Source organism: Gasterosteus aculeatus, chromosome 13, assembly GCF_964276395.1.
Source record: "Gasterosteus aculeatus chromosome 13, fGasAcu3.hap1.1, whole genome shotgun sequence".
Taxonomy (NCBI): domain Eukaryota; kingdom Metazoa; phylum Chordata; class Actinopteri; order Perciformes; family Gasterosteidae; genus Gasterosteus; species Gasterosteus aculeatus.
Genome location: NC_135701.1, coordinates 133,120 through 158,882, shown reverse-complemented (window position 1 = coordinate 158,882; position 25,763 = coordinate 133,120). Strand labels below are relative to the sequence as shown.

At 44.8% G+C, this 25,763-nt stretch overlaps 43 non-coding genes across 43 annotated transcripts; all 43 read left to right on the top strand.

The window, feature by feature from the left end:
- Positions 1 to 513: 513 nt before the first annotated feature.
- Positions 514 to 704, top strand: LOC144386577 (U2 spliceosomal RNA). Its single transcript, XR_013452293.1, has one exon. It is a non-coding gene; the product is annotated as a U2 spliceosomal RNA (small nuclear RNA).
- A 276-nt stretch (positions 705 to 980) lies between these two features.
- LOC144386416 (U1 spliceosomal RNA) lies at positions 981 to 1,144 on the top strand. The gene has a single exon (XR_013452132.1). It is a non-coding gene; the product is annotated as a U1 spliceosomal RNA (small nuclear RNA).
- A 442-nt stretch (positions 1,145 to 1,586) lies between these two features.
- LOC144386687 (U5 spliceosomal RNA) lies at positions 1,587 to 1,701 on the top strand. Its single transcript, XR_013452400.1, has one exon. It is a non-coding gene; the product is annotated as a U5 spliceosomal RNA (small nuclear RNA).
- Positions 1,702 to 2,303: 602 nt separating this feature from the next.
- LOC144386532 (U2 spliceosomal RNA) lies at positions 2,304 to 2,494 on the top strand. Its single transcript, XR_013452248.1, has one exon. It is a non-coding gene; the product is annotated as a U2 spliceosomal RNA (small nuclear RNA).
- A 276-nt stretch (positions 2,495 to 2,770) lies between these two features.
- Positions 2,771 to 2,934, top strand: LOC144386415 (U1 spliceosomal RNA). The gene has a single exon (XR_013452131.1). It is a non-coding gene; the product is annotated as a U1 spliceosomal RNA (small nuclear RNA).
- A 442-nt stretch (positions 2,935 to 3,376) lies between these two features.
- On the top strand, positions 3,377 to 3,491 carry LOC144386685 (U5 spliceosomal RNA). The gene has a single exon (XR_013452398.1). It is a non-coding gene; the product is annotated as a U5 spliceosomal RNA (small nuclear RNA).
- Positions 3,492 to 4,093: 602 nt separating this feature from the next.
- LOC144386531 (U2 spliceosomal RNA) lies at positions 4,094 to 4,284 on the top strand. Its single transcript, XR_013452247.1, has one exon. It is a non-coding gene; the product is annotated as a U2 spliceosomal RNA (small nuclear RNA).
- A 276-nt stretch (positions 4,285 to 4,560) lies between these two features.
- Positions 4,561 to 4,724, top strand: LOC144386741 (U1 spliceosomal RNA). The gene has a single exon (XR_013452454.1). It is a non-coding gene; the product is annotated as a U1 spliceosomal RNA (small nuclear RNA).
- A 442-nt stretch (positions 4,725 to 5,166) lies between these two features.
- On the top strand, positions 5,167 to 5,281 carry LOC144386684 (U5 spliceosomal RNA). Its single transcript, XR_013452397.1, has one exon. It is a non-coding gene; the product is annotated as a U5 spliceosomal RNA (small nuclear RNA).
- Positions 5,282 to 5,883: 602 nt separating this feature from the next.
- Positions 5,884 to 6,074, top strand: LOC144386564 (U2 spliceosomal RNA). The gene has a single exon (XR_013452280.1). It is a non-coding gene; the product is annotated as a U2 spliceosomal RNA (small nuclear RNA).
- Positions 6,075 to 6,350: 276 nt separating this feature from the next.
- LOC144386740 (U1 spliceosomal RNA) lies at positions 6,351 to 6,514 on the top strand. Its single transcript, XR_013452453.1, has one exon. It is a non-coding gene; the product is annotated as a U1 spliceosomal RNA (small nuclear RNA).
- Positions 6,515 to 6,956: 442 nt separating this feature from the next.
- Positions 6,957 to 7,071, top strand: LOC144386683 (U5 spliceosomal RNA). Its single transcript, XR_013452396.1, has one exon. It is a non-coding gene; the product is annotated as a U5 spliceosomal RNA (small nuclear RNA).
- A 602-nt stretch (positions 7,072 to 7,673) lies between these two features.
- LOC144386485 (U2 spliceosomal RNA) lies at positions 7,674 to 7,864 on the top strand. The gene has a single exon (XR_013452201.1). It is a non-coding gene; the product is annotated as a U2 spliceosomal RNA (small nuclear RNA).
- Positions 7,865 to 8,140: 276 nt separating this feature from the next.
- Positions 8,141 to 8,304, top strand: LOC144386739 (U1 spliceosomal RNA). The gene has a single exon (XR_013452452.1). It is a non-coding gene; the product is annotated as a U1 spliceosomal RNA (small nuclear RNA).
- Positions 8,305 to 8,746: 442 nt separating this feature from the next.
- Positions 8,747 to 8,861, top strand: LOC144386682 (U5 spliceosomal RNA). The gene has a single exon (XR_013452395.1). It is a non-coding gene; the product is annotated as a U5 spliceosomal RNA (small nuclear RNA).
- A 602-nt stretch (positions 8,862 to 9,463) lies between these two features.
- LOC144386530 (U2 spliceosomal RNA) lies at positions 9,464 to 9,654 on the top strand. The gene has a single exon (XR_013452246.1). It is a non-coding gene; the product is annotated as a U2 spliceosomal RNA (small nuclear RNA).
- Positions 9,655 to 9,930: 276 nt separating this feature from the next.
- Positions 9,931 to 10,094, top strand: LOC144386738 (U1 spliceosomal RNA). Its single transcript, XR_013452451.1, has one exon. It is a non-coding gene; the product is annotated as a U1 spliceosomal RNA (small nuclear RNA).
- A 442-nt stretch (positions 10,095 to 10,536) lies between these two features.
- LOC144386681 (U5 spliceosomal RNA) lies at positions 10,537 to 10,651 on the top strand. The gene has a single exon (XR_013452394.1). It is a non-coding gene; the product is annotated as a U5 spliceosomal RNA (small nuclear RNA).
- Positions 10,652 to 11,253: 602 nt separating this feature from the next.
- LOC144386576 (U2 spliceosomal RNA) lies at positions 11,254 to 11,444 on the top strand. The gene has a single exon (XR_013452292.1). It is a non-coding gene; the product is annotated as a U2 spliceosomal RNA (small nuclear RNA).
- A 276-nt stretch (positions 11,445 to 11,720) lies between these two features.
- LOC144386737 (U1 spliceosomal RNA) lies at positions 11,721 to 11,884 on the top strand. Its single transcript, XR_013452450.1, has one exon. It is a non-coding gene; the product is annotated as a U1 spliceosomal RNA (small nuclear RNA).
- A 442-nt stretch (positions 11,885 to 12,326) lies between these two features.
- Positions 12,327 to 12,441, top strand: LOC144386680 (U5 spliceosomal RNA). Its single transcript, XR_013452393.1, has one exon. It is a non-coding gene; the product is annotated as a U5 spliceosomal RNA (small nuclear RNA).
- Positions 12,442 to 13,043: 602 nt separating this feature from the next.
- LOC144386529 (U2 spliceosomal RNA) lies at positions 13,044 to 13,234 on the top strand. Its single transcript, XR_013452245.1, has one exon. It is a non-coding gene; the product is annotated as a U2 spliceosomal RNA (small nuclear RNA).
- A 276-nt stretch (positions 13,235 to 13,510) lies between these two features.
- Positions 13,511 to 13,674, top strand: LOC144386735 (U1 spliceosomal RNA). Its single transcript, XR_013452448.1, has one exon. It is a non-coding gene; the product is annotated as a U1 spliceosomal RNA (small nuclear RNA).
- A 442-nt stretch (positions 13,675 to 14,116) lies between these two features.
- Positions 14,117 to 14,231, top strand: LOC144386679 (U5 spliceosomal RNA). Its single transcript, XR_013452391.1, has one exon. It is a non-coding gene; the product is annotated as a U5 spliceosomal RNA (small nuclear RNA).
- Positions 14,232 to 14,833: 602 nt separating this feature from the next.
- Positions 14,834 to 15,024, top strand: LOC144386528 (U2 spliceosomal RNA). Its single transcript, XR_013452244.1, has one exon. It is a non-coding gene; the product is annotated as a U2 spliceosomal RNA (small nuclear RNA).
- A 276-nt stretch (positions 15,025 to 15,300) lies between these two features.
- LOC144386734 (U1 spliceosomal RNA) lies at positions 15,301 to 15,464 on the top strand. Its single transcript, XR_013452447.1, has one exon. It is a non-coding gene; the product is annotated as a U1 spliceosomal RNA (small nuclear RNA).
- Positions 15,465 to 15,906: 442 nt separating this feature from the next.
- On the top strand, positions 15,907 to 16,021 carry LOC144386678 (U5 spliceosomal RNA). The gene has a single exon (XR_013452390.1). It is a non-coding gene; the product is annotated as a U5 spliceosomal RNA (small nuclear RNA).
- A 331-nt stretch (positions 16,022 to 16,352) lies between these two features.
- On the top strand, positions 16,353 to 16,543 carry LOC144386527 (U2 spliceosomal RNA). Its single transcript, XR_013452243.1, has one exon. It is a non-coding gene; the product is annotated as a U2 spliceosomal RNA (small nuclear RNA).
- Positions 16,544 to 16,819: 276 nt separating this feature from the next.
- LOC144386733 (U1 spliceosomal RNA) lies at positions 16,820 to 16,983 on the top strand. Its single transcript, XR_013452446.1, has one exon. It is a non-coding gene; the product is annotated as a U1 spliceosomal RNA (small nuclear RNA).
- A 442-nt stretch (positions 16,984 to 17,425) lies between these two features.
- On the top strand, positions 17,426 to 17,540 carry LOC144386677 (U5 spliceosomal RNA). Its single transcript, XR_013452389.1, has one exon. It is a non-coding gene; the product is annotated as a U5 spliceosomal RNA (small nuclear RNA).
- Positions 17,541 to 18,142: 602 nt separating this feature from the next.
- LOC144386525 (U2 spliceosomal RNA) lies at positions 18,143 to 18,333 on the top strand. Its single transcript, XR_013452241.1, has one exon. It is a non-coding gene; the product is annotated as a U2 spliceosomal RNA (small nuclear RNA).
- Positions 18,334 to 18,609: 276 nt separating this feature from the next.
- Positions 18,610 to 18,773, top strand: LOC144386732 (U1 spliceosomal RNA). The gene has a single exon (XR_013452445.1). It is a non-coding gene; the product is annotated as a U1 spliceosomal RNA (small nuclear RNA).
- A 442-nt stretch (positions 18,774 to 19,215) lies between these two features.
- Positions 19,216 to 19,330, top strand: LOC144386676 (U5 spliceosomal RNA). The gene has a single exon (XR_013452388.1). It is a non-coding gene; the product is annotated as a U5 spliceosomal RNA (small nuclear RNA).
- A 602-nt stretch (positions 19,331 to 19,932) lies between these two features.
- On the top strand, positions 19,933 to 20,123 carry LOC144386563 (U2 spliceosomal RNA). Its single transcript, XR_013452279.1, has one exon. It is a non-coding gene; the product is annotated as a U2 spliceosomal RNA (small nuclear RNA).
- A 276-nt stretch (positions 20,124 to 20,399) lies between these two features.
- On the top strand, positions 20,400 to 20,563 carry LOC144386731 (U1 spliceosomal RNA). The gene has a single exon (XR_013452444.1). It is a non-coding gene; the product is annotated as a U1 spliceosomal RNA (small nuclear RNA).
- Positions 20,564 to 21,005: 442 nt separating this feature from the next.
- LOC144386673 (U5 spliceosomal RNA) lies at positions 21,006 to 21,120 on the top strand. The gene has a single exon (XR_013452386.1). It is a non-coding gene; the product is annotated as a U5 spliceosomal RNA (small nuclear RNA).
- Positions 21,121 to 21,722: 602 nt separating this feature from the next.
- LOC144386484 (U2 spliceosomal RNA) lies at positions 21,723 to 21,913 on the top strand. The gene has a single exon (XR_013452200.1). It is a non-coding gene; the product is annotated as a U2 spliceosomal RNA (small nuclear RNA).
- Positions 21,914 to 22,189: 276 nt separating this feature from the next.
- Positions 22,190 to 22,353, top strand: LOC144386730 (U1 spliceosomal RNA). Its single transcript, XR_013452443.1, has one exon. It is a non-coding gene; the product is annotated as a U1 spliceosomal RNA (small nuclear RNA).
- Positions 22,354 to 22,795: 442 nt separating this feature from the next.
- LOC144386720 (U5 spliceosomal RNA) lies at positions 22,796 to 22,910 on the top strand. The gene has a single exon (XR_013452433.1). It is a non-coding gene; the product is annotated as a U5 spliceosomal RNA (small nuclear RNA).
- Positions 22,911 to 23,615: 705 nt separating this feature from the next.
- On the top strand, positions 23,616 to 23,806 carry LOC144386524 (U2 spliceosomal RNA). The gene has a single exon (XR_013452240.1). It is a non-coding gene; the product is annotated as a U2 spliceosomal RNA (small nuclear RNA).
- Positions 23,807 to 24,069: 263 nt separating this feature from the next.
- On the top strand, positions 24,070 to 24,233 carry LOC144386729 (U1 spliceosomal RNA). The gene has a single exon (XR_013452442.1). It is a non-coding gene; the product is annotated as a U1 spliceosomal RNA (small nuclear RNA).
- Positions 24,234 to 24,675: 442 nt separating this feature from the next.
- Positions 24,676 to 24,790, top strand: LOC144386723 (U5 spliceosomal RNA). The gene has a single exon (XR_013452436.1). It is a non-coding gene; the product is annotated as a U5 spliceosomal RNA (small nuclear RNA).
- A 705-nt stretch (positions 24,791 to 25,495) lies between these two features.
- LOC144386523 (U2 spliceosomal RNA) lies at positions 25,496 to 25,686 on the top strand. Its single transcript, XR_013452239.1, has one exon. It is a non-coding gene; the product is annotated as a U2 spliceosomal RNA (small nuclear RNA).
- Positions 25,687 to 25,763: the final 77 nt, after the last annotated feature.

Below are 25,763 nucleotides of genomic sequence, written 5' to 3'. Positions count from 1 at the left end.
TCACTAGTGCAGCAAGTCTCAAATCACTGTCTGAATCCAAAGTGAAATCAACCAGATTTCAGCAGGATTTTACAGGGATTAATGGTCACTTTACTGGAGTCTCCGGTGGAGCACGTCTCAAATCAGCAAATCACTGTCTGAATTCATTGTGAAATCAACAAGATTTTCAGCAGGAATCATCACTGGAGTCACTAGTGGAGCCTTGCAGCAAGTCTCAAATCTCTGTCTGAATCCATTGTGAAATCAACAAGATTTTCAGCAGGACTTTACAGTGATTAATCATCACTGGAGTCTCTAGTGTCTGAAACAACAGTGAAATCAACCAGATTTCAGCAGGAGTTTACACTTTTGCTTGTAAACAAATCAATGATTTTAGCTTTTTTGAGGACGGGGGCAGCGTGGGGAGTGGGTTGTTAAGTAGCAAGCGACTGCTACGCCCAGTTGAAAGAACCGCACCGCGACAATTGAGATATGTGCTGGTACGTTGGGTCTGCAAACAAACAGTTTGGTGTTATCGCTTCTCGGCCTTTTGGCTAAGATCAAGTGTAGTATCTGTTCTTATCAGTTTAATATCTGATATGTCCTCTATACGAGGACTACATATTAAGCCGATTTTTAGCTCTGGGAGATGAAAAAGGGGCTTGCTCCGTTCACTCCAAGCATCGGCCCGGTATTGCAGCACCTCTGGGAACGGTGCACCCTTTAAATTGTGGAAAATAAAAGAAATGGTAACCTGAATCAGTGGTGTGGTGTTGGAAATGATTTCTGCTTTGAGTAAAACAAGTCTCACCTCCACATAGTTTTTAAGACTGAGGCTTTTGGCAAGTGACTTATGCTTACTCATCAATAGTGCCTTTGTTTTGCAAGTCTCAAATCACTGATTTTAACTTCACCGATCTGTGAGGACGGTGCCATCTGCGAACCGTCACCACAAATGCTGTGACTGGGAATACCGTCCCTGCCTCTGTCACCACCAACTCATACTTACCTGGCAGGGGAGATACCATGATCAAGAAGGTGGTTCACCCAGGGCGAGGCTCAGTCATTGCACTGCGACTGTGCTGACCACTGCGAATTCCCCAAATGTGGGAATCTCGACTGCATAATTTGTGGTAGTGGGGGACTGCGTTCGCGCTCTCCCCTGATATTGAAGTCAAAGAAAAACCAGGTGTCCCGTTTAATCATCACTGTCTGAATCCCTAGTGAAATCAACCACATTTCAGCAGGATTTTACACGGATTAATCACCACTGCACTGGAGTCTCCGGTGGAGGGAGTCTACAATCAGCAAATCACTGTCTGAATCCAAAGTGAAATCAACCAGATTTCAGCATTAATCATCACTGCGCTGGAGTCTCCAGTGGAGCACGTCTCAAATCAGCAAATCACTGTCTGAATCCAAAGTGAAATCAAGCACATTTCAGCAGGACTTTACACTTTTGCTTGTAAACAAATCAATGAGTTTTTGATGGCTGGTGCTGGGGAATGGGTTTGGCATTGGACAACCGCAGCTCAACCAGTCCCAACCACAAGAGGGATCACTGTTGCGACTGGGATATAAGGCTGCCTGCCACCTGATTCCGCAACTGACTTTGGTTTCTCTTCAATACGCATAAGTCTTTCGCCTTTTACTAAAGACTTCCGTGGAGAGGAACAACAATGAGTTGACCATATTTTTGGCAGGCTCTGCCAATTGGCTGAGCCTCATGTACTTGTGTGAAAAGAAAAGTAGTCGGACAGAGGCTCCTGACAATGGAGCACAAACAAAGTTGTGTTTACTTATCACTGGAGTCACTAGTGCAGCAAGTCTCAAATCACTGTCTGAATCCAAAGTGAAATCAACCAGATTTCAGCAGGATTTTACAGGGATTAATGGTCACTTTACTGGAGTCTCCGCTGGAGCACGTCTCAAATCAGCAAATCACTGTCTGAATTCATTGTGAAATCAACAAGATTTTCAGCAGGAATCATCACTGGAGTCACTAGTGGAGCCTTGCAGCAAGTCTCAAATCTCTGTCTGAATCCATTGTGAAATCAACAAGATTTTCAGCAGGACTTTACAGTGATTAATCATCACTGGAGTCTCTAGTGTCTGAAACAACAGTGAAATCAACCAGATTTCAGCAGGAGTTTACACTTTTGCTTGTAAACAAATCAATGATTTTAGCTTTTTTGAGGACGGGGGCAGCGTGGGGAGTGGGTTGTTAAGTAGCAAGCGACTGCTACGCCCAGTTGAAAGAACCGCACCGCGACAATTGAGATATGTGCTGGTACGTTGGGTCTGCAAACAAACAGTTTGGTGTTATCGCTTCTCGGCCTTTTGGCTAAGATCAAGTGTAGTATCTGTTCTTATCAGTTTAATATCTGATATGTCCTCTATACGAGGACTACATATTAAGCCGATTTTTAGCTCTGGGAGATGAAAAAGGGGCTTGCTCCGTTCACTCCAAGCATCGACCCGGTATTGCAGCACCTCCGGGAACGGTGCACCCTTTAAATTGTGGAAAATAAAAGAAATGGTAACCTGAATCAGTGGTGTGGTGTTGGAAATGATTTCTGCTTTGAGTAAAACAAGTCTCACCTCCACATAGTTTTTAAGACTGAGGCTTTTGGCAAGTGACTTATGCTTACTCATCAATAGTGCCTTTGTTTTGCAAGTCTCAAATCACTGATTTTAACTTCACCGATCTGTGAGGACGGTGCCATCTGCGAACCGTCACCACAAATGCTGTGACTGGGAATACCGTCCCTGCCTCTGTCACCACCAACTCATACTTACCTGGCAGGGGAGATACCATGATCAAGAAGGTGGTTCACCCAGGGCGAGGCTCAGTCATTGCACTGCGACTGTGCTGACCACTGCGAATTCCCCAAATGTGGGAATCTCGACTGCATAATTTGTGGTAGTGGGGGACTGCGTTCGCGCTCTCCCCTGATATTGAAGTCAAAGAAAAACCAGGTGTCCCGTTTAATCATCACTGTCTGAATCCCTAGTGAAATCAACCACATTTCAGCAGGATTTTACACGGATTAATCACCACTGCACTGGAGTCTCCGGTGGAGGGAGTCTACAATCAGCAAATCACTGTCTGAATCCAAAGTGAAATCAACCAGATTTCAGCATTAATCATCACTGCGCTGGAGTCTCCAGTGGAGCACGTCTCAAATCAGCAAATCACTGTCTGAATCCAAAGTGAAATCAAGCACATTTCAGCAGGACTTTACACTTTTGCTTGTAAACAAATCAATGAGTTTTTGATGGCTGGTGCTGGGGAATGGGTTTGGCATTGGACAACCGCAGCTCAACCAGTCCCAACCACAAGAGGGATCACTGTTGCGACTGGGATATAAGGCTGCCTGCCACCTGATTCCGCAACTGACTTTGGTTTCTCTTCAATACGCATAAGTCTTTCGCCTTTTACTAAAGACTTCCGTGGAGAGGAACAACAATGAGTTGACCATATTTTTGGCAGGCTCTGCCAATTGGCTGAGCCTCATGTACTTGTGTGAAAAGAAAAGTAGTCGGACAGAGGCTCCTGACAATGGAGCACAAACAAAGTTGTGTTTACTTATCACTGGAGTCACTAGTGCAGCAAGTCTCAAATCACTGTCTGAATCCAAAGTGAAATCAACCAGATTTCAGCAGGATTTTACAGGGATTAATGGTCACTTTACTGGAGTCTCCGGTGGAGCACGTCTCAAATCAGCAAATCACTGTCTGAATTCATTGTGAAATCAACAAGATTTTCAGCAGGAATCATCACTGGAGTCACTAGTGGAGCCTTGCAGCAAGTCTCAAATCTCTGTCTGAATCCATTGTGAAATCAACAAGATTTTCAGCAGGACTTTACAGTGATTAATCATCACTGGAGTCTCTAGTGTCTGAAACAACAGTGAAATCAACCAGATTTCAGCAGGAGTTTACACTTTTGCTTGTAAACAAATCAATGATTTTAGCTTTTTTGAGGACGGGGGCAGCGTGGGGAGTGGGTTGTTAAGTAGCAAGCGACTGCTACGCCCAGTTGAAAGAACCGCACCGCGACAATTGAGATATGTGCTGGTACGTTGGGTCTGCAAACAAACAGTTTGGTGTTATCGCTTCTCGGCCTTTTGGCTAAGATCAAGTGTAGTATCTGTTCTTATCAGTTTAATATCTGATATGTCCTCTATACGAGGACTACATATTAAGCCGATTTTTAGCTCTGGGAGATGAAAAAGGGGCTTGCTCCGTTCACTCCAAGCATCGACCCGGTATTGCAGCACCTCCGGGAACGGTGCACCCTTTAAATTGTGGAAAATAAAAGAAATGGTAACCTGAATCAGTGGTGTGGTGTTGGAAATGATTTCTGCTTTGAGTAAAACAAGTCTCACCTCCACATAGTTTTTAAGACTGAGGCTTTTGGCAAGTGACTTATGCTTACTCATCAATAGTGCCTTTGTTTTGCAAGTCTCAAATCACTGATTTTAACTTCACCGATCTGTGAGGACGGTGCCATCTGCGAACCGTCACCACAAATGCTGTGACTGGGAATACCGTCCCTGCCTCTGTCACCACCAACTCATACTTACCTGGCAGGGGAGATACCATGATCAAGAAGGTGGTTCACCCAGGGCGAGGCTCAGTCATTGCACTGCGACTGTGCTGACCACTGCGAATTCCCCAAATGTGGGAATCTCGACTGCATAATTTGTGGTAGTGGGGGACTGCGTTCGCGCTCTCCCCTGATATTGAAGTCAAAGAAAAACCAGGTGTCCCGTTTAATCATCACTGTCTGAATCCCTAGTGAAATCAACCACATTTCAGCAGGATTTTACACGGATTAATCACCACTGCACTGGAGTCTCCGGTGGAGGGAGTCTACAATCAGCAAATCACTGTCTGAATCCAAAGTGAAATCAACCAGATTTCAGCATTAATCATCACTGCGCTGGAGTCTCCAGTGGAGCACGTCTCAAATCAGCAAATCACTGTCTGAATCCAAAGTGAAATCAAGCACATTTCAGCAGGACTTTACACTTTTGCTTGTAAACAAATCAATGAGTTTTTGATGGCTGGTGCTGGGGAATGGGTTTGGCATTGGACAACCGCAGCTCAACCAGTCCCAACCACAAGAGGGATCACTGTTGCGACTGGGATATAAGGCTGCCTGCCACCTGATTCCGCAACTGACTTTGGTTTCTCTTCAATACGCATAAGTCTTTCGCCTTTTACTAAAGACTTCCGTGGAGAGGAACAACAATGAGTTGACCATATTTTTGGCAGGCTCTGCCAATTGGCTGAGCCTCATGTACTTGTGTGAAAAGAAAAGTAGTTGGACAGAGGCTCCTGACAATGGAGCACAAACAAAGTTGTGTTTACTTATCACTGGAGTCACTAGTGCAGCAAGTCTCAAATCACTGTCTGAATCCAAAGTGAAATCAACCAGATTTCAGCAGGATTTTACAGGGATTAATGGTCACTTTACTGGAGTCTCCGGTGGAGCACGTCTCAAATCAGCAAATCACTGTCTGAATTCATTGTGAAATCAACAAGATTTTCAGCAGGAATCATCACTGGAGTCACTAGTGGAGCCTTGCAGCAAGTCTCAAATCTCTGTCTGAATCCATTGTGAAATCAACAAGATTTTCAGCAGGACTTTACAGTGATTAATCATCACTGGAGTCTCTAGTGTCTGAAACAACAGTGAAATCAACCAGATTTCAGCAGGAGTTTACACTTTTGCTTGTAAACAAATCAATGATTTTAGCTTTTTTGAGGACGGGGGCAGCGTGGGGAGTGGGTTGTTAAGTAGCAAGCGACTGCTACGCCCAGTTGAAAGAACCGCACCGCGACAATTGAGATATGTGCTGGTACGTTGGGTCTGCAAACAAACAGTTTGGTGTTATCGCTTCTCGGCCTTTTGGCTAAGATCAAGTGTAGTATCTGTTCTTATCAGTTTAATATCTGATATGTCCTCTATACGAGGACTACATATTAAGCCGATTTTTAGCTCTGGGAGATGAAAAAGGGGCTTGCTCCGTTCACTCCAAGCATCGGCCCGGTATTGCAGCACCTCCGGGAACGGTGCACCCTTTAAATTGTGGAAAATAAAAGAAATGGTAACCTGAATCAGTGGTGTGGTGTTGGAAATGATTTCTGCTTTGAGTAAAACAAGTCTCACCTCCACATAGTTTTTAAGACTGAGGCTTTTGGCAAGTGACTTATGCTTACTCATCAATAGTGCCTTTGTTTTGCAAGTCTCAAATCACTGATTTTAACTTCACCGATCTGTGAGGACGGTGCCATCTGCGAACCGTCACCACAAATGCTGTGACTGGGAATACCGTCCCTGCCTCTGTCACCACCAACTCATACTTACCTGGCAGGGGAGATACCATGATCAAGAAGGTGGTTCACCCAGGGCGAGGCTCAGTCATTGCACTGCGACTGTGCTGACCACTGCGAATTCCCCAAATGTGGGAATCTCGACTGCATAATTTGTGGTAGTGGGGGACTGCGTTCGCGCTCTCCCCTGATATTGAAGTCAAAGAAAAACCAGGTGTCCCGTTTAATCATCACTGTCTGAATCCCTAGTGAAATCAACCACATTTCAGCAGGATTTTACACGGATTAATCACCACTGCACTGGAGTCTCCGGTGGAGGGAGTCTACAATCAGCAAATCACTGTCTGAATCCAAAGTGAAATCAACCAGATTTCAGCATTAATCATCACTGCGCTGGAGTCTCCAGTGGAGCACGTCTCAAATCAGCAAATCACTGTCTGAATCCAAAGTGAAATCAAGCACATTTCAGCAGGACTTTACACTTTTGCTTGTAAACAAATCAATGAGTTTTTGATGGCTGGTGCTGGGGAATGGGTTTGGCATTGGACAACCGCAGCTCAACCAGTCCCAACCACAAGAGGGATCACTGTTGCGACTGGGATATAAGGCTGCCTGCCACCTGATTCCGCAACTGACTTTGGTTTCTCTTCAATACGCATAAGTCTTTCGCCTTTTACTAAAGACTTCCGTGGAGAGGAACAACAATGAGTTGACCATATTTTTGGCAGGCTCTGCCAATTGGCTGAGCCTCATGTACTTGTGTGAAAAGAAAAGTAGTTGGACAGAGGCTCCTGACAATGGAGCACAAACAAAGTTGTGTTTACTTATCACTGGAGTCACTAGTGCAGCAAGTCTCAAATCACTGTCTGAATCCAAAGTGAAATCAACCAGATTTCAGCAGGATTTTACAGGGATTAATGGTCACTTTACTGGAGTCTCCGGTGGAGCACGTCTCAAATCAGCAAATCACTGTCTGAATTCATTGTGAAATCAACAAGATTTTCAGCAGGAATCATCACTGGAGTCACTAGTGGAGCCTTGCAGCAAGTCTCAAATCTCTGTCTGAATCCATTGTGAAATCAACAAGATTTTCAGCAGGACTTTACAGTGATTAATCATCACTGGAGTCTCTAGTGTCTGAAACAACAGTGAAATCAACCAGATTTCAGCAGGAGTTTACACTTTTGCTTGTAAACAAATCAATGATTTTAGCTTTTTTGAGGACGGGGGCAGCGTGGGGAGTGGGTTGTTAAGTAGCAAGCGACTGCTACGCCCAGTTGAAAGAACCGCACCGCGACAATTGAGATATGTGCTGGTACGTTGGGTCTGCAAACAAACAGTTTGGTGTTATCGCTTCTCGGCCTTTTGGCTAAGATCAAGTGTAGTATCTGTTCTTATCAGTTTAATATCTGATATGTCCTCTATACGAGGACTACATATTAAGCTGATTTTTAGCTCTGGGAGATGAAAAAGGGGCTTGCTCCGTTCACTCCAAGCATCGACCCGGTATTGCAGCACCTCCGGGAACGGTGCACCCTTTAAATTGTGGAAAATAAAAGAAATGGTAACCTGAATCAGTGGTGTGGTGTTGGAAATGATTTCTGCTTTGAGTAAAACAAGTCTCACCTCCACATAGTTTTTAAGACTGAGGCTTTTGGCAAGTGACTTATGCTTACTCATCAATAGTGCCTTTGTTTTGCAAGTCTCAAATCACTGATTTTAACTTCACCGATCTGTGAGGACGGTGCCATCTGCGAACCGTCACCACAAATGCTGTGACTGGGAATACCGTCCCTGCCTCTGTCACCACCAACTCATACTTACCTGGCAGGGGAGATACCATGATCAAGAAGGTGGTTCACCCAGGGCGAGGCTCAGTCATTGCACTGCGACTGTGCTGACCACTGCGAATTCCCCAAATGTGGGAATCTCGACTGCATAATTTGTGGTAGTGGGGGACTGCGTTCGCGCTCTCCCCTGATATTGAAGTCAAAGAAAAACCAGGTGTCCCGTTTAATCATCACTGTCTGAATCCCTAGTGAAATCAACCACATTTCAGCAGGATTTTACACGGATTAATCACCACTGCACTGGAGTCTCCGGTGGAGGGAGTCTACAATCAGCAAATCACTGTCTGAATCCAAAGTGAAATCAACCAGATTTCAGCATTAATCATCACTGCGCTGGAGTCTCCAGTGGAGCACGTCTCAAATCAGCAAATCACTGTCTGAATCCAAAGTGAAATCAAGCACATTTCAGCAGGACTTTACACTTTTGCTTGTAAACAAATCAATGAGTTTTTGATGGCTGGTGCTGGGGAATGGGTTTGGCATTGGACAACCGCAGCTCAACCAGTCCCAACCACAAGAGGGATCACTGTTGCGACTGGGATATAAGGCTGCCTGCCACCTGATTCCGCAACTGACTTTGGTTTCTCTTCAATACGCATAAGTCTTTCGCCTTTTACTAAAGACTTCCGTGGAGAGGAACAACAATGAGTTGACCATATTTTTGGCAGGCTCTGCCAATTGGCTGAGCCTCATGTACTTGTGTGAAAAGAAAAGTAGTTGGACAGAGGCTCCTGACAATGGAGCACAAACAAAGTTGTGTTTACTTATCACTGGAGTCACTAGTGCAGCAAGTCTCAAATCACTGTCTGAATCCAAAGTGAAATCAACCAGATTTCAGCAGGATTTTACAGGGATTAATGGTCACTTTACTGGAGTCTCCGGTGGAGCACGTCTCAAATCAGCAAATCACTGTCTGAATTCATTGTGAAATCAACAAGATTTTCAGCAGGAATCATCACTGGAGTCACTAGTGGAGCCTTGCAGCAAGTCTCAAATCTCTGTCTGAATCCATTGTGAAATCAACAAGATTTTCAGCAGGACTTTACAGTGATTAATCATCACTGGAGTCTCTAGTGTCTGAAACAACAGTGAAATCAACCAGATTTCAGCAGGAGTTTACACTTTTGCTTGTAAACAAATCAATGATTTTAGCTTTTTTGAGGACGGGGGCAGCGTGGGGAGTGGGTTGTTAAGTAGCAAGCGACTGCTACGCCCAGTTGAAAGAACCGCACCGCGACAATTGAGATATGTGCTGGTACGTTGGGTCTGCAAACAAACAGTTTGGTGTTATCGCTTCTCGGCCTTTTGGCTAAGATCAAGTGTAGTATCTGTTCTTATCAGTTTAATATCTGATATGTCCTCTATACGAGGACTACATATTAAGCCGATTTTTAGCTCTGGGAGATGAAAAAGGGGCTTGCTCCGTTCACTCCAAGCATCGACCCGGTATTGCAGCACCTCCGGGAACGGTGCACCCTTTAAATTGTGGAAAATAAAAGAAATGGTAACCTGAATCAGTGGTGTGGTGTTGGAAATGATTTCTGCTTTGAGTAAAACAAGTCTCACCTCCACATAGTTTTTAAGACTGAGGCTTTTGGCAAGTGACTTATGCTTACTCATCAATAGTGCCTTTGTTTTGCAAGTCTCAAATCACTGATTTTAACTTCACCGATCTGTGAGGACGGTGCCATCTGCGAACCGTCACCACAAATGCTGTGACTGGGAATACCGTCCCTGCCTCTGTCACCACCAACTCATACTTACCTGGCAGGGGAGATACCATGATCAAGAAGGTGGTTCACCCAGGGCGAGGCTCAGTCATTGCACTGCGACTGTGCTGACCACTGCGAATTCCCCAAATGTGGGAATCTCGACTGCATAATTTGTGGTAGTGGGGGACTGCGTTCGCGCTCTCCCCTGATATTGAAGTCAAAGAAAAACCAGGTGTCCCGTTTAATCATCACTGTCTGAATCCCTAGTGAAATCAACCACATTTCAGCAGGATTTTACACGGATTAATCACCACTGCACTGGAGTCTCCGGTGGAGGGAGTCTACAATCAGCAAATCACTGTCTGAATCCAAAGTGAAATCAACCAGATTTCAGCATTAATCATCACTGCGCTGGAGTCTCCAGTGGAGCACGTCTCAAATCAGCAAATCACTGTCTGAATCCAAAGTGAAATCAAGCACATTTCAGCAGGACTTTACACTTTTGCTTGTAAACAAATCAATGAGTTTTTGATGGCTGGTGCTGGGGAATGGGTTTGGCATTGGACAACCGCAGCTCAACCAGTCCCAACCACAAGAGGGATCACTGTTGCGACTGGGATATAAGGCTGCCTGCCACCTGATTCCGCAACTGACTTTGGTTTCTCTTCAATACGCATAAGTCTTTCGCCTTTTACTAAAGACTTCCGTGGAGAGGAACAACAATGAGTTGACCATATTTTTGGCAGGCTCTGCCAATTGGCTGAGCCTCATGTACTTGTGTGAAAAGAAAAGTAGTTGGACAGAGGCTCCTGACAATGGAGCACAAACAAAGTTGTGTTTACTTATCACTGGAGTCACTAGTGCAGCAAGTCTCAAATCACTGTCTGAATCCAAAGTGAAATCAACCAGATTTCAGCAGGATTTTACAGGGATTAATGGTCACTTTACTGGAGTCTCCGGTGGAGCACGTCTCAAATCAGCAAATCACTGTCTGAATTCATTGTGAAATCAACAAGATTTTCAGCAGGAATCATCACTGGAGTCACTAGTGGAGCCTTGCAGCAAGTCTCAAATCTCTGTCTGAATCCATTGTGAAATCAACAAGATTTTCAGCAGGACTTTACAGTGATTAATCATCACTGGAGTCTCTAGTGTCTGAAACAACAGTGAAATCAACCAGATTTCAGCAGGAGTTTACACTTTTGCTTGTAAACAAATCAATGATTTTAGCTTTTTTGAGGACGGGGGCAGCGTGGGGAGTGGGTTGTTAAGTAGCAAGCGACTGCTACGCCCAGTTGAAAGAACCGCACCGCGACAATTGAGATATGTGCTGGTACGTTGGGTCTGCAAACAAACAGTTTGGTGTTATCGCTTCTCGGCCTTTTGGCTAAGATCAAGTGTAGTATCTGTTCTTATCAGTTTAATATCTGATATGTCCTCTATACGAGGACTACATATTAAGCCGATTTTTAGCTCTGGGAGATGAAAAAGGGGCTTGCTCCGTTCACTCCAAGCATCGGCCCGGTATTGCAGCACCTCTGGGAACGGTGCACCCTTTAAATTGTGGAAAATAAAAGAAATGGTAACCTGAATCAGTGGTGTGGTGTTGGAAATGATTTCTGCTTTGAGTAAAACAAGTCTCACCTCCACATAGTTTTTAAGACTGAGGCTTTTGGCAAGTGACTTATGCTTACTCATCAATAGTGCCTTTGTTTTGCAAGTCTCAAATCACTGATTTTAACTTCACCGATCTGTGAGGACGGTGCCATCTGCGAACCGTCACCACAAATGCTGTGACTGGGAATACCGTCCCTGCCTCTGTCACCACCAACTCATACTTACCTGGCAGGGGAGATACCATGATCAAGAAGGTGGTTCACCCAGGGCGAGGCTCAGTCATTGCACTGCGACTGTGCTGACCACTGCGAATTCCCCAAATGTGGGAATCTCGACTGCATAATTTGTGGTAGTGGGGGACTGCGTTCGCGCTCTCCCCTGATATTGAAGTCAAAGAAAAACCAGGTGTCCCGTTTAATCATCACTGTCTGAATCCCTAGTGAAATCAACCACATTTCAGCAGGATTTTACACGGATTAATCACCACTGCACTGGAGTCTCCGGTGGAGGGAGTCTACAATCAGCAAATCACTGTCTGAATCCAAAGTGAAATCAACCAGATTTCAGCATTAATCATCACTGCGCTGGAGTCTCCAGTGGAGCACGTCTCAAATCAGCAAATCACTGTCTGAATCCAAAGTGAAATCAAGCACATTTCAGCAGGACTTTACACTTTTGCTTGTAAACAAATCAATGAGTTTTTGATGGCTGGTGCTGGGGAATGGGTTTGGCATTGGACAACCGCAGCTCAACCAGTCCCAACCACAAGAGGGATCACTGTTGCGACTGGGATATAAGGCTGCCTGCCACCTGATTCCGCAACTGACTTTGGTTTCTCTTCAATACGCATAAGTCTTTCGCCTTTTACTAAAGACTTCCGTGGAGAGGAACAACAATGAGTTGACCATATTTTTGGCAGGCTCTGCCAATTGGCTGAGCCTCATGTACTTGTGTGAAAAGAAAAGTAGTCGGACAGAGGCTCCTGACAATGGAGCACAAACAAAGTTGTGTTTACTTATCACTGGAGTCACTAGTGCAGCAAGTCTCAAATCACTGTCTGAATCCAAAGTGAAATCAACCAGATTTCAGCAGGATTTTACAGGGATTAATGGTCACTTTACTGGAGTCTCCGCTGGAGCACGTCTCAAATCAGCAAATCACTGTCTGAATTCATTGTGAAATCAACAAGATTTTCAGCAGGAATCATCACTGGAGTCACTAGTGGAGCCTTGCAGCAAGTCTCAAATCTCTGTCTGAATCCATTGTGAAATCAACAAGATTTTCAGCAGGACTTTACAGTGATTAATCATCACTGGAGTCTCTAGTGTCTGAAACAACAGTGAAATCAACCAGATTTCAGCAGGAGTTTACACTTTTGCTTGTAAACAAATCAATGATTTTAGCTTTTTTGAGGACGGGGGCAGCGTGGGGAGTGGGTTGTTAAGTAGCAAGCGACTGCTACGCCCAGTTGAAAGAACCGCACCGCGACAATTGAGATATGTGCTGGTACGTTGGGTCTGCAAACAAACAGTTTGGTGTTATCGCTTCTCGGCCTTTTGGCTAAGATCAAGTGTAGTATCTGTTCTTATCAGTTTAATATCTGATATGTCCTCTATACGAGGACTACATATTAAGCCGATTTTTAGCTCTGGGAGATGAAAAAGGGGCTTGCTCCGTTCACTCCAAGCATCGACCCGGTATTGCAGCACCTCCGGGAACGGTGCACCCTTTAAATTGTGGAAAATAAAAGAAATGGTAACCTGAATCAGTGGTGTGGTGTTGGAAATGATTTCTGCTTTGAGTAAAACAAGTCTCACCTCCACATAGTTTTTAAGACTGAGGCTTTTGGCAAGTGACTTATGCTTACTCATCAATAGTGCCTTTGTTTTGCAAGTCTCAAATCACTGATTTTAACTTCACCGATCTGTGAGGACGGTGCCATCTGCGAACCGTCACCACAAATGCTGTGACTGGGAATACCGTCCCTGCCTCTGTCACCACCAACTCATACTTACCTGGCAGGGGAGATACCATGATCAAGAAGGTGGTTCACCCAGGGCGAGGCTCAGTCATTGCACTGCGACTGTGCTGACCACTGCGAATTCCCCAAATGTGGGAATCTCGACTGCATAATTTGTGGTAGTGGGGGACTGCGTTCGCGCTCTCCCCTGATATTGAAGTCAAAGAAAAACCAGGTGTCCCGTTTAATCATCACTGTCTGAATCCCTAGTGAAATCAACCACATTTCAGCAGGATTTTACACGGATTAATCACCACTGCACTGGAGTCTCCGGTGGAGGGAGTCTACAATCAGCAAATCACTGTCTGAATCCAAAGTGAAATCAACCAGATTTCAGCATTAATCATCACTGCGCTGGAGTCTCCAGTGGAGCACGTCTCAAATCAGCAAATCACTGTCTGAATCCAAAGTGAAATCAAGCACATTTCAGCAGGACTTTACACTTTTGCTTGTAAACAAATCAATGAGTTTTTGATGGCTGGTGCTGGGGAATGGGTTTGGCATTGGACAACCGCAGCTCAACCAGTCCCAACCACAAGAGGGATCACTGTTGCGACTGGGATATAAGGCTGCCTGCCACCTGATTCCGCAACTGACTTTGGTTTCTCTTCAATACGCATAAGTCTTTCGCCTTTTACTAAAGACTTCCGTGGAGAGGAACAACAATGAGTTGACCATATTTTTGGCAGGCTCTGCCAATTGGCTGAGCCTCATGTACTTGTGTGAAAAGAAAAGTAGTCGGACAGAGGCTCCTGACAATGGAGCACAAACAAAGTTGTGTTTACTTATCACTGGAGTCACTAGTGCAGCAAGTCTCAAATCACTGTCTGAATCCAAAGTGAAATCAACCAGATTTCAGCAGGATTTTACAGGGATTAATGGTCACTTTACTGGAGTCTCCGGTGGAGCACGTCTCAAATCAGCAAATCACTGTCTGAATTCATTGTGAAATCAACAAGATTTTCAGCAGGAATCATCACTGGAGTCACTAGTGGAGCCTTGCAGCAAGTCTCAAATCTCTGTCTGAATCCATTGTGAAATCAACAAGATTTTCAGCAGGACTTTACAGTGATTAATCATCACTGGAGTCTCTAGTGTCTGAAACAACAGTGAAATCAACCAGATTTCAGCAGGAGTTTACACTTTTGCTTGTAAACAAATCAATGATTTTAGCTTTTTTGAGGACGGGGGCAGCGTGGGGAGTGGGTTGTTAAGTAGCAAGCGACTGCTACGCCCAGTTGAAAGAACCGCACCGCGACAATTGAGATATGTGCTGGTACGTTGGGTCTGCAAACAAACAGTTTGGTGTTATCGCTTCTCGGCCTTTTGGCTAAGATCAAGTGTAGTATCTGTTCTTATCAGTTTAATATCTGATATGTCCTCTATACGAGGACTACATATTAAGCCGATTTTTAGCTCTGGGAGATGAAAAAGGGGCTTGCTCCGTTCACTCCAAGCATCGACCCGGTATTGCAGCACCTCCGGGAACGGTGCACCCTTTAAATTGTGGAAAATAAAAGAAATGGTAACCTGAATCAGTGGTGTGGTGTTGGAAATGATTTCTGCTTTGAGTAAAACAAGTCTCACCTCCACATAGTTTTTAAGACTGAGGCTTTTGGCAAGTGACTTATGCTTACTCATCAATAGTGCCTTTGTTTTGCAAGTCTCAAATCACTGATTTTAACTTCACCGATCTGTGAGGACGGTGCCATCTGCGAACCGTCACCACAAATGCTGTGACTGGGAATACCGTCCCTGCCTCTGTCACCACCAACTCATACTTACCTGGCAGGGGAGATACCATGATCAAGAAGGTGGTTCACCCAGGGCGAGGCTCAGTCATTGCACTGCGACTGTGCTGACCACTGCGAATTCCCCAAATGTGGGAATCTCGACTGCATAATTTGTGGTAGTGGGGGACTGCGTTCGCGCTCTCCCCTGATATTGAAGTCAAAGAAAAACCAGGTGTCCCGTTTAATCATCACTGTCTGAATCCCTAGTGAAATCAACCACATTTCAGCAGGATTTTACACGGATTAATCACCACTGCACTGGAGTCTCCGGTGGAGGGAGTCTACAATCAGCAAATCACTGTCTGAATCCAAAGTGAAATCAACCAGATTTCAGCATTAATCATCACTGCGCTGGAGTCTCCAGTGGAGCACGTCTCAAATCAGCAAATCACTGTCTGAATCCAAAGTGAAATCAAGCACATTTCAGCAGGACTTTACACTTTTGCTTGTAAACAAATCAATGAGTTTTTGATGGCTGGTGCTGGGGAATGGGTTTGGCATTGGACAACCGCAGCTCAACCAGTCCCAACCACAAGAGGGATCACTGTTGCGACTGGGATATAAGGCTGCCTGCCACCTGATTCCGCAACTGACTTTGGTTTCTCTTCAATACGCATAAGTCTTTCGCCTTTTACTAAAGACTTCCGTGGAGAGGAACAACAATGAGTTGACCATATTTTTGGCAGGCTCTGCCAATTGGCTGAGCCTCATGTACTTGTGTGAAAAGAAAAGTAGTTGGACAGAGGCTCCTGACAATGGAGCACAAACAAAGTTGTGTTTACTTATCACTGGAGTCACTAGTGCAGCAAGTCTCAAATCACTGTCTGAATCCAAAGTGAAATCAACCAGATTTCAGCAGGAGTTTACACTTTTGCTTGTAAACAAATCAATGATTTTAGCTTTTTTGAGGACGGGGGCAGCGTGGGGAGTGGGTTGTTAAGTAGCAAGCGACTGCTACGCCCAGTTGAAAGAACCGCACCGCGACAATTGAGATATGTGCTGGTACGTTGGGTCTGCAAACAAACAGTTTGGTGTTATCGCTTCTCGGCCTTTTGGCTAAGATCAAGTGTAGTATCTGTTCTTATCAGTTTAATATCTGATATGTCCTCTATACGAGGACTACATATTAAGCCGATTTTTAGCTCTGGGAGATGAAAAAGGGGCTTGCTCCGTTCACTCCAAGCATCGACCCGGTATTGCAGCACCTCCGGGAACGGTGCACCCTTTAAATTGTGGAAAATAAAAGAAATGGTAACCTGAATCAGTGGTGTGGTGTTGGAAATGATTTCTGCTTTGAGTAAAACAAGTCTCACCTCCACATAGTTTTTAAGACTGAGGCTTTTGGCAAGTGACTTATGCTTACTCATCAATAGTGCCTTTGTTTTGCAAGTCTCAAATCACTGATTTTAACTTCACCGATCTGTGAGGACGGTGCCATCTGCGAACCGTCACCACAAATGCTGTGACTGGGAATACCGTCCCTGCCTCTGTCACCACCAACTCATACTTACCTGGCAGGGGAGATACCATGATCAAGAAGGTGGTTCACCCAGGGCGAGGCTCAGTCATTGCACTGCGACTGTGCTGACCACTGCGAATTCCCCAAATGTGGGAATCTCGACTGCATAATTTGTGGTAGTGGGGGACTGCGTTCGCGCTCTCCCCTGATATTGAAGTCAAAGAAAAACCAGGTGTCCCGTTTAATCATCACTGTCTGAATCCCTAGTGAAATCAACCACATTTCAGCAGGATTTTACACGGATTAATCACCACTGCACTGGAGTCTCCGGTGGAGGGAGTCTACAATCAGCAAATCACTGTCTGAATCCAAAGTGAAATCAACCAGATTTCAGCATTAATCATCACTGCGCTGGAGTCTCCAGTGGAGCACGTCTCAAATCAGCAAATCACTGTCTGAATCCAAAGTGAAATCAAGCACATTTCAGCAGGACTTTACACTTTTGCTTGTAAACAAATCAATGAGTTTTTGATGGCTGGTGCTGGGGAATGGGTTTGGCATTGGACAACCGCAGCTCAACCAGTCCCAACCACAAGAGGGATCACTGTTGCGACTGGGATATAAGGCTGCCTGCCACCTGATTCCGCAACTGACTTTGGTTTCTCTTCAATACGCATAAGTCTTTCGCCTTTTACTAAAGACTTCCGTGGAGAGGAACAACAATGAGTTGACCATATTTTTGGCAGGCTCTGCCAATTGGCTGAGCCTCATGTACTTGTGTGAAAAGAAAAGTAGTCGGACAGAGGCTCCTGACAATGGAGCACAAACAAAGTTGTGTTTACTTATCACTGGAGTCACTAGTGCAGCAAGTCTCAAATCACTGTCTGAATCCAAAGTGAAATCAACCAGATTTCAGCAGGATTTTACAGGGATTAATGGTCACTTTACTGGAGTCTCCGGTGGAGCACGTCTCAAATCAGCAAATCACTGTCTGAATTCATTGTGAAATCAACAAGATTTTCAGCAGGAATCATCACTGGAGTCACTAGTGGAGCCTTGCAGCAAGTCTCAAATCTCTGTCTGAATCCATTGTGAAATCAACAAGATTTTCAGCAGGACTTTACAGTGATTAATCATCACTGGAGTCTCTAGTGTCTGAAACAACAGTGAAATCAACCAGATTTCAGCAGGAGTTTACACTTTTGCTTGTAAACAAATCAATGATTTTAGCTTTTTTGAGGACGGGGGCAGCGTGGGGAGTGGGTTGTTAAGTAGCAAGCGACTGCTACGCCCAGTTGAAAGAACCGCACCGCGACAATTGAGATATGTGCTGGTACGTTGGGTCTGCAAACAAACAGTTTGGTGTTATCGCTTCTCGGCCTTTTGGCTAAGATCAAGTGTAGTATCTGTTCTTATCAGTTTAATATCTGATATGTCCTCTATACGAGGACTACATATTAAGCCGATTTTTAGCTCTGGGAGATGAAAAAGGGGCTTGCTCCGTTCACTCCAAGCATCGACCCGGTATTGCAGCACCTCCGGGAACGGTGCACCCTTTAAATTGTGGAAAATAAAAGAAATGGTAACCTGAATCAGTGGTGTGGTGTTGGAAATGATTTCTGCTTTGAGTAAAACAAGTCTCACCTCCACATAGTTTTTAAGACTGAGGCTTTTGGCAAGTGACTTATGCTTACTCATCAATAGTGCCTTTGTTTTGCAAGTCTCAAATCACTGATTTTAACTTCACCGATCTGTGAGGACGGTGCCATCTGCGAACCGTCACCACAAATGCTGTGACTGGGAATACCGTCCCTGCCTCTGTCACCACCAACTCATACTTACCTGGCAGGGGAGATACCATGATCAAGAAGGTGGTTCACCCAGGGCGAGGCTCAGTCATTGCACTGCGACTGTGCTGACCACTGCGAATTCCCCAAATGTGGGAATCTCGACTGCATAATTTGTGGTAGTGGGGGACTGCGTTCGCGCTCTCCCCTGATATTGAAGTCAAAGAAAAACCAGGTGTCCCGTTTAATCATCACTGTCTGAATCCCTAGTGAAATCAACCACATTTCAGCAGGATTTTACACGGATTAATCACCACTGCACTGGAGTCTCCGGTGGAGGGAGTCTACAATCAGCAAATCACTGTCTGAATCCAAAGTGAAATCAACCAGATTTCAGCATTAATCATCACTGCGCTGGAGTCTCCAGTGGAGCACGTCTCAAATCAGCAAATCACTGTCTGAATCCAAAGTGAAATCAAGCACATTTCAGCAGGACTTTACACTTTTGCTTGTAAACAAATCAATGAGTTTTTGATGGCTGGTGCTGGGGAATGGGTTTGGCATTGGACAACCGCAGCTCAACCAGTCCCAACCACAAGAGGGATCACTGTTGCGACTGGGATATAAGGCTGCCTGCCACCTGATTCCGCAACTGACTTTGGTTTCTCTTCAATACGCATAAGTCTTTCGCCTTTTACTAAAGACTTCCGTGGAGAGGAACAACAATGAGTTGACCATATTTTTGGCAGGCTCTGCCAATTGGCTGAGCCTCATGTACTTGTGTGAAAAGAAAAGTAGTTGGACAGAGGCTCCTGACAATGGAGCACAAACAAAGTTGTGTTTACTTATCACTGGAGTCACTAGTGCAGCAAGTCTCAAATCACTGTCTGAATCCAAAGTGAAATCAACCAGATTTCAGCAGGATTTTACAGGGATTAATGGTCACTTTACTGGAGTCTCCGGTGGAGCACGTCTCAAATCAGCAAATCACTGTCTGAATTCATTGTGAAATCAACAAGATTTTCAGCAGGAATCATCACTGGAGTCACTAGTGGAGCCTTGCAGCAAGTCTCAAATCTCTGTCTGAATCCATTGTGAAATCAACAAGATTTTCAGCAGGACTTTACAGTGATTAATCATCACTGGAGTCTCTAGTGTCTGAAACAACAGTGAAATCAACCAGATTTCAGCAGGAGTTTACACTTTTGCTTGTAAACAAATCAATGATTTTAGCTTTTTTGAGGACGGGGGCAGCGTGGGGAGTGGGTTGTTAAGTAGCAAGCGACTGCTACGCCCAGTTGAAAGAACCGCACCGCGACAATTGAGATATGTGCTGGTACGTTGGGTCTGCAAACAAACAGTTTGGTGTTATCGCTTCTCGGCCTTTTGGCTAAGATCAAGTGTAGTATCTGTTCTTATCAGTTTAATATCTGATATGTCCTCTATACGAGGACTACATATTAAGCCGATTTTTAGCTCTGGGAGATGAAAAAGGGGCTTGCTCCGTTCACTCCAAGCATCGGCCCGGTATTGCAGCACCTCCGGGAACGGTGCACCCTTTAAATTGTGGAAAATAAAAGAAATGGTAACCTGAATCAGTGGTGTGGTGTTGGAAATGATTTCTGCTTTGAGTAAAACAAGTCTCACCTCCACATAGTTTTTAAGACTGAGGCTTTTGGCAAGTGACTTATGCTTACTCATCAATAGTGCCTTTGTTTTGCAAGTCTCAAATCACTGATTTTAACTTCACCGATCTGTGAGGACGGTGCCATCTGCGAACCGTCACCACAAATGCTGTGACTGGGAATACCGTCCCTGCCTCTGTCACCACCAACTCATACTTACCTGGCAGGGGAGATACCATGATCAAGAAGGTGGTTCACCCAGGGCGAGGCTCAGTCATTGCACTGCGACTGTGCTGACCACTGCGAATTCCCCAAATGTGGGAATCTCGACTGCATAATTTGTGGTAGTGGGGGACTGCGTTCGCGCTCTCCCCTGATATTGAAGTCAAAGAAAAACCAGGTGTCCCGTTTAATCATCACTGTCTGAATCCCTAGTGAAATCAACCACATTTCAGCAGGATTTTACACGGATTAATCACCACTGCACTGGAGTCTCCGGTGGAGGGAGTCTACAATCAGCAAATCACTGTCTGAATCCAAAGTGAAATCAACCAGATTTCAGCATTAATCATCACTGCGCTGGAGTCTCCAGTGGAGCACGTCTCAAATCAGCAAATCACTGTCTGAATCCAAAGTGAAATCAAGCACATTTCAGCAGGACTTTACACTTTTGCTTGTAAACAAATCAATGAGTTTTTGATGGCTGGTGCTGGGGAATGGGTTTGGCATTGGACAACCGCAGCTCAACCAGTCCCAACCACAAGAGGGATCACTGTTGCGACTGGGATATAAGGCTGCCTGCCACCTGATTCCGCAACTGACTTTGGTTTCTCTTCAATACGCATAAGTCTTTCGCCTTTTACTAAAGACTTCCGTGGAGAGGAACAACAATGAGTTGACCATATTTTTGGCAGGCTCTGCCAATTGGCTGAGCCTCATGTACTTGTGTGAAAAGAAAAGTAGTTGGACAGAGGCTCCTGACAATGGAGCACAAACAAAGTTGTGTTTACTTATCACTGGAGTCACTAGTGCAGCAAGTCTCAAATCACTGTCTGAATCCAAAGTGAAATCAACCAGATTTCAGCAGGATTTTACAGGGATTAATGGTCACTTTACTGGAGTCTCCGGTGGAGCACGTCTCAAATCAGCAAATCACTGTCTGAATTCATTGTGAAATCAACAAGATTTTCAGCAGGAATCATCACTGGAGTCACTAGTGGAGCCTTGCAGCAAGTCTCAAATCTCTGTCTGAATCCATTGTGAAATCAACAAGATTTTCAGCAGGACTTTACAGTGATTAATCATCACTGGAGTCTCTAGTGTCTGAAACAACAGTGAAATCAACCAGATTTCAGCAGGAGTTTACACTTTTGCTTGTAAACAAATCAATGATTTTAGCTTTTTTGAGGACGGGGGCAGCGTGGGGAGTGGGTTGTTAAGTAGCAAGCGACTGCTACGCCCAGTTGAAAGAACCGCACCGCGACAATTGAGATATGTGCTGGTACGTTGGGTCTGCAAACAAACAGTTTGGTGTTATCGCTTCTCGGCCTTTTGGCTAAGATCAAGTGTAGTATCTGTTCTTATCAGTTTAATATCTGATATGTCCTCTATACGAGGACTACATATTAAGCTGATTTTTAGCTCTGGGAGATGAAAAAGGGGCTTGCTCCGTTCACTCCAAGCATCGACCCGGTATTGCAGCACCTCCGGGAACGGTGCACCCTTTAAATTGTGGAAAATAAAAGAAATGGTAACCTGAATCAGTGGTGTGGTGTTGGAAATGATTTCTGCTTTGAGTAAAACAAGTCTCACCTCCACATAGTTTTTAAGACTGAGGCTTTTGGCAAGTGACTTATGCTTACTCATCAATAGTGCCTTTGTTTTGCAAGTCTCAAATCACTGATTTTAACTTCACCGATCTGTGAGGACGGTGCCATCTGCGAACCGTCACCACAAATGCTGTGACTGGGAATACCGTCCCTGCCTCTGTCACCACCAACTCATACTTACCTGGCAGGGGAGATACCATGATCAAGAAGGTGGTTCACCCAGGGCGAGGCTCAGTCATTGCACTGCGACTGTGCTGACCACTGCGAATTCCCCAAATGTGGGAATCTCGACTGCATAATTTGTGGTAGTGGGGGACTGCGTTCGCGCTCTCCCCTGATATTGAAGTCAAAGAAAAACCAGGTGTCCCGTTTAATCATCACTGTCTGAATCCCTAGTGAAATCAACCACATTTCAGCAGGATTTTACACGGATTAATCACCACTGCACTGGAGTCTCCGGTGGAGGGAGTCTACAATCAGCAAATCACTGTCTGAATCCAAAGTGAAATCAACCAGATTTCAGCATTAATCATCACTGCGCTGGAGTCTCCAGTGGAGCACGTCTCAAATCAGCAAATCACTGTCTGAATCCAAAGTGAAATCAAGCACATTTCAGCAGGACTTTACACTTTTGCTTGTAAACAAATCAATGAGTTTTTGATGGCTGGTGCTGGGGAATGGGTTTGGCATTGGACAACCGCAGCTCAACCAGTCCCAACCACAAGAGGGATCACTGTTGCGACTGGGATATAAGGCTGCCTGCCACCTGATTCCGCAACTGACTTTGGTTTTTCTTCAATACGCATAAGTCTTTCGCCTTTTACTAAAGACTTCCGTGGAGAGGAACAACAATGAGTTGACCATATTTTTGGCAGGCTCTGCCAATTGGCTGAGCCTCATGTACTTGTGTGAAAAGAAAAGTAGTTGGACAGAGGCTCCTGACAATGGAGCACAAACAAAGTTGTGTTTACTTATCACTGGAGTCACTAGTGCAGCAAGTCTCAAATCACTGTCTGAATCCAAAGTGAAATCAACCAGATTTCAGCAGGATTTTACAGGGATTAATGGTCACTTTACTGGAGTCTCCGGTGGAGCACGTCTCAAATCAGCAAATCACTGTCTGAATTCATTGTGAAATCAACAAGATTTTCAGCAGGAATCATCACTGGAGTCACTAGTGGAGCCTTGCAGCAAGTCTCAAATCTCTGTCTGAATCCATTGTGAAATCAACAAGATTTTCAGCAGGACTTTGCAGAGATGAATCATCACTGGAGTCACTAGTGGAGCCTTGCAGCAAGTCTCAAATCTCTGTCTGAATCCATTGTGAAATCAACAAGATTTTCAGCAGGACTTTACAGTGATTAATCATCACTGGAGTCTCTAGTGTCTGAAACAACAGTGAAATCAACCAGATTTCAGCAGGAGTTTACACTTTTGCTTGTAAACAAATCAATGATTTTAGCTTTTTTGAGGACGGGGGCAGCATGGGGAGTGGGTTGTTAAGTAGCAAGCGACTGCTACGCCCAGTTGAAAGAACCGCACCGCGACAATTGAGATATGTGCTGGTACGTTGGGTCTGCAAACAAACAGTTTGGTGTTATCGCTTCTCGGCCTTTTGGCTAAGATCAAGTGTAGTATCTGTTCTTATCAGTTTAATATCTGATATGTCCTCTATACGAGGACTACATATTAAGCCGATTTTTAGCTCTGGGAGATGAAAAAGGGGCTTGCTCCGTTCACTCCAAGCATCGACCCGGTATTGCAGCACCTCCGGGAACGGTGCACCCTTTAAATTGTGGAAAATAAAAGAAATGGTAACCTGAATCAGTGGTGTGGTGTTGGAAATGATTTCTGCTTTGAGTAAAACAAGTCTCACCTCCACATAGTTTTTAAGACTGCGGCTTTTGGCTTACTCATCAATAGTGCCTTTGTTTTGCAAGTCTCAAATCACTGATTTTAACTTCACCGATCTGTGAGGACGGTGCCATCTGCGAACCGTCACCACAAATGCTGTGACTGGGAATACCGTCCCTGCCTCTGTCACCACCAACTCATACTTACCTGGCAGGGGAGATACCATGATCAAGAAGGTGGTTCACCCAGGGCGAGGCTCAGTCATTGCACTGCGACTGTGCTGACCACTGCGAATTCCCCAAATGTGGGAATCTCGACTGCATAATTTGTGGTAGTGGGGGACTGCGTTCGCGCTCTCCCCTGATATTGAAGTCAAAGAAAAACCAGGTGTCCCGTTTAATCATCACTGTCTGAATCCCTAGTGAAATCAACCACATTTCAGCAGGATTTTACACGGATTAATCACCACTGCACTGGAGTCTCCGGTGGAGGGAGTCTACAATCAGCAAATCACTGTCTGAATCCAAAGTGAGATCAAGCACATTTCAGCATTAATCATCACTGCGCTGGAGTCTCCAGTGGAGCACGTCTCAAATCAGCAAATCACTGTCTGAATCCAAAGTGAAATCAAGCACATTTCAGCAGGACTTTACACTTTTGCTTGTAAACAAATCAATGAGTTTTTGATGGCTGGTGCTGGGGAATGGGTTTGGCATTGGACAACCGCAGCTCAACCAGTCCCAACCACAAGAGGGATCACTGTTGCGACTGGGATATAAGGCTGCCTGCCACCTGATTCCGCAACTGACTTTGGTTTTTCTTCAATACGCATAAGTCTTTCGCCTTTTACTAAAGACTTCCGTGGAGAGGAAGAACAATGAGTTGACCATATTTTTGGCAGGCTCTGCCAATTGGCTGAGCCTCATGTACTTGTGTGAAAAGAAAAGTAGTTGGACAGAGGCTCCTGACAATGGAGCACAAACAAAGTTGTGTTTACTTATCACTGGAGTCACTAGTGCAGCAAGTCTCAAATCACTGTCTGAATCCAAAGTGAAATCAACCAGATTTCAGCAGGATTTTACAGGGATTAATGGTCACTTTACTGGAGTCTCCGGTGGAGCACGTCTCAAATCAGCAAATCACTGTCTGAATTCATTGTGAAATCAACAAGATTTTCAGCAGGAATCATCACTGGAGTCACTAGTGGAGCCTTGCAGCAAGTCTCAAATCTCTGTCTGAATCCATTGTGAAATCAACAAGATTTTCAGCAGGACTTTGCAGAGATGAATCATCACTGGAGTCACTAGTGGAGCCTTGCAGCAAGTCTCAAATCTCTGTCTGAATCCATTGTGAAATCAACAAGATTTTCAGCAGGACTTTACAGTGATTAATCATCACTGGAGTCTCTAGTGTCTGAAACAACAGTGAAATCAATCAGATTTCAGCAGGAGTTTACACTTTTGCTTGTAAACAAATCAATGATTTTAGCTTTTTTGAGGACGGGGGCAGCGTGGGGAGTGGGTTGTTAAGTAGCAAGCGACTGCTACGCCCAGTTGAAAGAACCGCACCGCGACAATTGAGATATGTGCTGGTACGTTGGGTCTGCAAACAAACAGTTTGGTGTTATCGCTTCTCGGCCTTTTGGCTAAGATCAAGTGTAGTATCTGTTCTTATCAGTTTAATATCTGATATGTCCTCTATACGAGGACTACATATTAAGCCGATTTTTAGCTCTGGGAGATGAAAAAGGGGCTTGCTCCGTTCACTCCAAGCATCGACCCGGTATTGCAGCACCTCCGGGAACGGTGCACCCTTTAAATTGTGGAAAATAAAAGAAATGGTAACCTGAATCAGTGGTGTGGTGTTGGAAATGATTTCTGCTTTGAGTAAAAC